This window comes from Corvus moneduloides, chromosome 1 (assembly GCF_009650955.1).
Source record: "Corvus moneduloides isolate bCorMon1 chromosome 1, bCorMon1.pri, whole genome shotgun sequence".
Taxonomy (NCBI): domain Eukaryota; kingdom Metazoa; phylum Chordata; class Aves; order Passeriformes; family Corvidae; genus Corvus; species Corvus moneduloides.
Window position 1 is genome coordinate 25,844,529 of NC_045476.1, and position 7,785 is coordinate 25,852,313.

The window sequence follows — 7,785 nt, forward strand, 5'->3', positions numbered from 1 at the left end:
CTTGCATTCTGTGTCGTTCTTCTCGCCATCCTCAGTACAACAGCAGCACCCCCCCATGCATCCCAAAATACCTTGAAACATCACTCTTTCTAGTCCCTCACACTGTATTAGCCAGCCTCTCCTCCCTGGATTGACTGCCCAGCTGGAGCAGAATATCAGTTGTCACACTGATAAATGTGATTTGAGAAACAGAATCTGGGAGATGCTCTGCGTTGAGGCATGGGCAAGGGGATTTTTAAAAGGTAGAGCCTCGGCAGCAGAGACCTTCCCTGTTTTGTTCTAATGGACTTGATGCATTTGTTCCTGATGAAACATAACTTCAAGACACCAAGGACGAACCCCCTATTCGTGATTTGACACTGTCAATACTGCAGTAGGTGATGTGTTAGAGGAATATCTACTAAACTGTGTTAAGAATTTGTAGTAGTGGCTGGTTTTTATTTGTTTGTTTGTCTGCTACTAATTTTGAAGTGGCTTCTTCTGTTCTGAGGATATGAAGAGACAAATACATCCCAGGATTATGGTGGCAGAGGAGAGATTCACAGCCTCACCTGTCCCATGTAAAGAGGCATAAGACTCCTTCCTTTCTGTAGTTTGTAAACAGAAGTCACTCATATGCTTGCTTTGCCCATGTTAGTCTCTGCAGTTCAGATGAAGACAGTGCCTGCTGAATGTTTTCTAATATTCCTCCATAATACAATGTTAGGACTATTGACCTAAAACTTGCCCTGAGAATCAGTAATTCCAGTGGGGGGGTGTAAACATGATGTTGTACCCTTCTGTAGTATCAGAAGGATGTAAACAGGGTGAGCTCTTCCCTCCAAGTGCCTTTTGTCACTTTAGTATCCCTGCAGCCTACAGTGACTGTTTCCTGTGACTAGAAGGCAAGCTTTGTGCAAAGCCTACTTGTAGCATAGGAAGCCCCTCTCAACCTGAGTGTGCTGCTGCTTCTTATTTCTGTGTTGGTATGCCTAGGACTGTCAAGAAAGCAAGGCTGGGCTTTCTCTGGAAACTGCCATATGACCTCTAGCAAATGTTAAGTATCATACTTACATACTTTCGCTGCTTTAGATGATGGATCCTCAGACTAAGTCTCAATGAATAACAGCCCATTCTTCCATGTTTTTTGGCATGCCTCTCTAACACTGGGCAGATGCAGCCCTACCCTTTAGAGGCTTTCCTTCCAGTGTGCCAAAAATAACTCACATATCAGTAGACGATGGTAGGTAAATTCAAACTCCAGATGGAGTGGATGTTGTTTCTGTTCATTGTGTATTGTTACAAAGGGGCAGTGCACTGTACCCATATAAAATACTGATTTGACAAATATAGTTGCAGGTTTTTTGCTATGCCAGGAGGTCACTGGTGGTTTGGGAGAGGATGTTGATAACCTTGCAGAAGATATTTTATTTGAGGAGCTAGTGATCTTGAACAGACTATGTCTGCTCTATTGTGCCTTGTACTTGAAGCCTGAGAAGTGCATATATTCTTCATACGATCTCTAATATCTTAGGGAAAGGTAAGCTCCATGTGGATCAATAGCTGGAATGTAATGATCCGGACCGGAGACCCCTGTGCATTGTGGAGTTAGTGGTCCATATAACCCTTAACCTCAGTAGGTGCAGGCCTGTGCTGCATATACAAAATGGCCTCAGGGTCTTTGTGCTGCACAGGTCCTGTGACTGCAGGATCAACTCAGCCAGCTCATCATAAGTAGCTCATCATGAGTAGCTTGCAGGCAGCTCCCACTTGGTAGCAGTGATTATGCCACTTCCATGGCTGTGGATTCATCTATAAACACAGCAAGAAATTCTCCTTTATGAATAGAGCTATTGTCTTATAAGAAAATTATAAGATAAATGACCAAATAAAAAAGAAGAATCTTGCCTATTGACAAGGTGTGTCCAGCATGATGCATGTGGATCAAAGGCCTGTTCAAAGCTACAGCACCCAGCATTCCTGCCATCTCAAACAATGTAAGATTGCCTATAATATACTCTCCTTATAGTGTTAGTTTTAGTAAATAACACTTTAAATGATAGTTTACAGAGCCTGACTACCTCTCTCCCTGAATTGTGACATACTAGCACCTTCTGGTGCAAAACAGATTGTTTCTTCCCTTGATAAGCCACAGCTAGAGTCTTTTTCAATTTTTAATTAGGAGTCTACAGTTAGAATTCTATCAATTTAACTTGTTATCATACTTGTAGTCTATTTTAGGTACCCTCTACAATGTATTAAAATAGACCAGGTTCACGCTGTTTTCATATTAAGAGCACTTATTCTGTGGAATCTAAGGTGTCTCAGTTTATCAGGAGGATTAAGGTAATATCTTGGTTTGAAAGACAAATGTCTGCCAAGGAAGGCAGAAACCCTTCTGGAATAGAAAGAAGACTTCCCCCTCCAAATTATTATAATTTGAAATCACGAGGATTTCAGACAAAAATGTAGAAAAAGGAATAACAGTTCTTTACTAGAAAATACATAGACCAGAATAGAACAAACAACAACGCAGTAACAGAAGCTTCCAACCCGCTGAGCACTTTTTCCCTCTGGGTGTAGTTGTGAGCGCCGGCGGCAGGGCTGGGGCGCTGCGGGAGGCAAAGCCAAAGCCGCGGTGCGAGAGCCCGGCCGGCAGCGGGCGCTGGGATGCGAGTCCGGGAGTGCCCGGCGGGCGCGGGCCGGGGGAGGCGGTGCTCCGTCTTTCGAAAGGTTACTGCAGACTCACGCAGGTGGCGGTGGATCTCAGTGCTGGCAGGTGCTGAAAAGTCTGAGTCCGCCGGGGGAAAGAATGCTCTCACCAGCAGCGGGCACAGGCAGGGGAGCAGGTAGAACTCGACCGTAGTGCTGAGCTGCTGCGTAGAAAAAGAGCCAGGGAGACTGCGCGGCTCCCGGCGGCACACCACGCGACAGTTCCCGGTCCCAGAGCAGAAGAGAAAAAACTCTACCAGCTAAAAAAAACCTGCCAAACCCCTATTCCCCTCGCCAAAAGGATTTCGTTAGTATGCCAGGGCTATCAGCCACCTCCCTTTAACTCAATCACCAACCATCCATCCCCGAGGAGGCCCCTCCCCCTTCTTCATGATGACAATGGGAAAAATTCACTAAAAATCCTAAACCCATAACAGGTAATAATGTAGTACAAAGTCCATTTTATCTGTCGTTTGTGTCGGAGCAGTCCTCCTACACCCATGAAAATTTTTCTTGAAGCAGAGAAGGCTCTTTGTCCAAAGTGATTGCAGAGTGACAAATATGAGAACAAAAGGTATTGTGAGATGAAACTCCAGCCCCTCCTCACCGTTAGCCCCTTACAGCCCCCAATGACCAGAACCTTGACACCTATACCCCAATATAATTTACCTGTGGCAGGCTTTGCTACCTCCTTGCCTCTTGGCAGAGAGTGCTCTCTGGGTAGATGAGAAGTGGGGGAAGGGCTCATCAGAAAGAAAAACACGACCAGACATCCATGCTGGAATGAGGAGTGTCAGGAACAGGAAAGACCAAAGAGCCCATTCTCCAGAGAGGCTGCTCCGCAATGTGGGAGTCATGCTGGACAGAAGTCCTGTGTCAGCCTGAAAGTAAGGGAATGGGCCTGGAAGCCCTCTTTTTGGTTAGCTCCTTGCTCTGAGCACTGGCTTTGTCACACCTCACTCTCAGACAACCAATTTTCCTTCTGGAGTACATAGGACAGGCACTTGGACTCTCTTCCAGGGCTGTGCACCTAAATCCTGAGCACCTAACCCAGGTACCTATGGTCTGTGCTTCCCTAGTCACCCTCCCAGTAGTAAATACTCTACCAGAGAGTCATCTACAGAGCAGAGGTAGGGGATCAACTGTGTTCTGACACCCCTGTGGTGAAAACATTCAGCTGAGTTGCTTTTACACATGTTCCAAGGCTGTGCTTTGTCTCTACATTTGCAGACTGTTAAATTTCTTATTTCTTTGTCTTGAATAATCCACAGATTAACCCGAGATTGAATCTCCATTGAATTTACTGGGACATGGTGTAGTAGGGTAACCAGACAATATTTTCCACAGAGGTTCATGGCAGGAATGGTTATGGAATTTGCTGTGAGTTAATTAAAATTAAAGCTCATGTTGCAGGAAGGAGCAGCTGGTCTTAACAGTTCTGTGTTTGATGAACACATGGCTTGAACAGCTTTCAGTGAAGTATTGTAGACATGGGACCTCCACAATAGAAAAGTGGCCCCTTTCAAACACACAGTAGCTATTAGTCTCTTATTGCATGTCCTCTGTGGTCCTGTCCTTAGTTGGAGGTGATATGTGATCAGGTTTCCCTTCTTTGTGTAGGAGTGGCTGGTGAGTTGCAGTCAGGAATGTTGTGCCCTCAGCTTTGGAGGAAGCACTGGACACTAAATGTATCCTTTGGCACCTTTTAGAGTTATAAAAGTTGATTTTTTTTCACAGCTTAATTGCTGCATTACTAGCTTCTGGGTGGGCTTTTTTGACAGCACTGTCTCATTCCTTAATTCACTTTGATAGTTCACCAAGGTTTTTTACCACTCTTAATGGTGTTGGGTAGAAAGAAAAGCAGAACTATTGGTCTGAGTCCTGTGGAGAGCTATTCTGACAGGAGTCTGAGCTGCCTCTCTTGCTACAGTGTTGGAGATGCTAATTACCTGACTCCTGAAACCTGACAGCCCTTTGCTTTCTGACCCAGGATTTTACTGGAAGACCTTTGCTGAAGGAAGGATTTTTATTCCTGCCAGATCTTTCATTCAGAAAGCACATTCAGAATGAATGTGCTGTCTGGCTGTTGCTCTGTCCTTAAACTCGCCTAAAGGAGCGTGTCAGAGCTCAAACAGTGGTCTTTCCCAAAGCTTTCTAAAGGAAGTGGATTTTTTTCCCGAGAAATAGAGGCCTGCAGAAGTAGAGTAGTCAGCCCTGGGGCAGAGGTATTCATAACCTTTCATGGCCTTTGTAAACCCATGTGCACATTCTATGTGTTTTTCCTTGACTGAGGGTTTTGCTTCCATTTAATTTTGCAAGCTTATATGAAGATGAGCAGGTATGCTCTGTACATACTAGGAACTGGAGTCTATTCAATATGGATGTTAAAAGCTTTCTCAAGAGGAGTTAGAACTCAATAAAACAGCAGAAACCTTTCAGTGTCTTGGTGTAAGAGCCTTGTGGTGACGAGGCACCAGGACAATGAAGAGTATAATGCTGCACAGTACCAGTGCACTGCAAATTAAGGTCTATTTTTGACACAGAAAATAGAAGTGGAAAAACTTGGGTTACCATAATATGGGTCATGAATTAAATAACGTACTTACTGGTCAGGATGCTGAGGCTCCAGGTACAGTCAGTCTTTCCTGTGTGGAGATTCTTGAAATCTTATGCAGTGGCATGATCCCTGGGAAGACTGTAGACTAAAGCACACTAATGACTCAAAAGGAAAAATATGTATTTTAGTTAAACATAATCAGTGGTCTGGTTCTGATTGCCGGTGTAATAAGGCCTCCTGGTGGAAACGGTACTTTCACCAATAAAGCAAATTGAAACTGCAGAACACAAGCTGTTTACATTTTTAAAATGAGGTCCAGCCTTTTGCTGTGGGTGTAGCAGTCCAGCTTGAAAATCCAGAAAGTTTTGAAAAATTGTATGTTAGTTTTGGAAATGTTCTCCTTTTGTTCCCATATATGTGACTGTACTTGAAGATAGGAATGTTTCTGATCCTCCCTCCTTCTACTCCTTCTTTTCTTCCCTACTCACATGCATGAGTTGTACAAACTGCTGTCCATCACAGGTTAATGTTGATTGTGAGTTCAGGTATCATGCCTCATATTCCATGTGATGGCGAGAGGCCTGTGACCGGCATTGTTTTGACTTCAGGAAGCTGCTGCTTGGGCCTCAGTAACAGCTTGAGCACTTTCTTTCTGCTAGTCTGCTGCAGCTGTCAAGTAAGAAGTGTTGGTTCATGCACCCTTTATGGGTATGAGAAATGAAATTACATTAAAGAATATGAAAAGTTAGAGACTTAGTTAGAGACTTCATATTAAATGTGAAGAGCCTAGATATGTAATCTTGGTTGCTGAGTCATCGTTCTCCTAGTAGCATGTTCAAAATCATAGTCTGGAAAAAGTTTATTCCTACTGTTATTTTACAATCTGAGCCTCAAAATGATTGCTAGCTGTGCTATTTCAGAAGAGGAAAGGAAAGTCTCCCTGAAGTTACTCATTCATTAAGCCACCTTCCTGCAAGACAGTGCCTCCTGCAGGAGCTATCTCTGGACACATGGTCCTGTGACCATCTAAGTTTATTTGGGGGAGGCCTCTGAGCACTTTGTCACAGCAGAAACCTGTATCTTTTTGTAGTGTATTTTCGTTCCATGTAAAGATAATTTCCTCACTTTGGGAAATGCTTAATTTATTTTCAGGATTATCTTGCCCCATGCATTCACTTTTCCACACATGGCAAAGCTCCAACCGGCATAAGAATGAAAATTTCTTTAGAAGCTGAAGCTTCTGATTTGAAATCTTCTGGTCGTCATTTGGAGCAGTGGGTCACCTTTCCTTTTGAGTCCCCCATTTTCAGTATGTGTTGGTTTGAATCTCATTTTTATTCATCTACACTTCTTTGGAAGAAATTGTTGCAATTTGCTAGTGGAGGTGCTAAGAGAGTTTATTAATTAGAAAACAAACAGAATGATTCCCATGTGCTGTAGTATCTCACAAAGATGCATCTTCTTGACATATGTGTATTAGGTTGTCTCCCTGGTGGTATGAAAGTACTTGTCCAAAATGTATCCAGTAGTTCCTCAGGTTAATCTCAGGAACTAGGAAATAACTGGAAACTTGTGCTCTCATAAGGTACATTACCTTATGAGGAGACTTGTAATACAATGAAGTGAAAGTTATCTGTTGTGGAACTATATTTAATGACAGTTTGGACTCATTAGGTAAAACATGACAAGTAATCGTTCATTGTCATTTGATTCATTTCCCTGTAACTATCTATAGGTGCAGAGATACAATTCCTTAAACTGTTCCTCTGAGATTTTTTGTTTTCTCATCACTTTCTAAGTGCATGTTGGTTCTCTAGCAGTTTCAAAATCTCAAACTGAATAGTCTACAATTTGAATCACTCTTAAAATTTATTTATGTTGGTACCTACTATCAACAGATATTAGCTGTTGGCAGACTGCAATCATCCGTATGTAGATCTTTCTCATTTACAACTACCCGTGAGAAGAATGCACGAGAGGGTTTCTGTATCACTTGTTGTAGGTTGTTTGATTGTTGAGAAGTCATAATTCTCAAGCATGTGTAAGTAATTGTACTGTATAGGACACAAAATTATTCTAGCATGATCAAGAATATGCAAATCCCTTTACACAAATATATTCATTTGTGCTGATAGCTTCTTTGTACTTTTATGGCAAAAGTTGATCGTGTTCTATCTTCTTTTCATTAGAAGCACCAGATTGTCCATAACCATTTTTGTAGTATTTGCATTAATTCTGCAACTCCATAACAGTAGAGCAGCTCATACTTGTAGAAGCTTGAAATCACTGAAAATCAGTTGTGGTAAGATATGTACTTGAGAAGTCATGTCTTTCAAGTGTTAGCAAAGTCACAACAGCAGAAGTTTACAGTTACAGATAACATCTAACTCTGTCCTGCACTTAGGACTTCAAGTCCTGCAGACACCCTGCAGTGCCTGAGTTACTGGGGTAGCAATAGTCCCTACATAAGACAAGCGTGCAGTTAGACCAACATGTATCAAACACTGAGTTTCACGGTGATATTCACAAGTTACTTA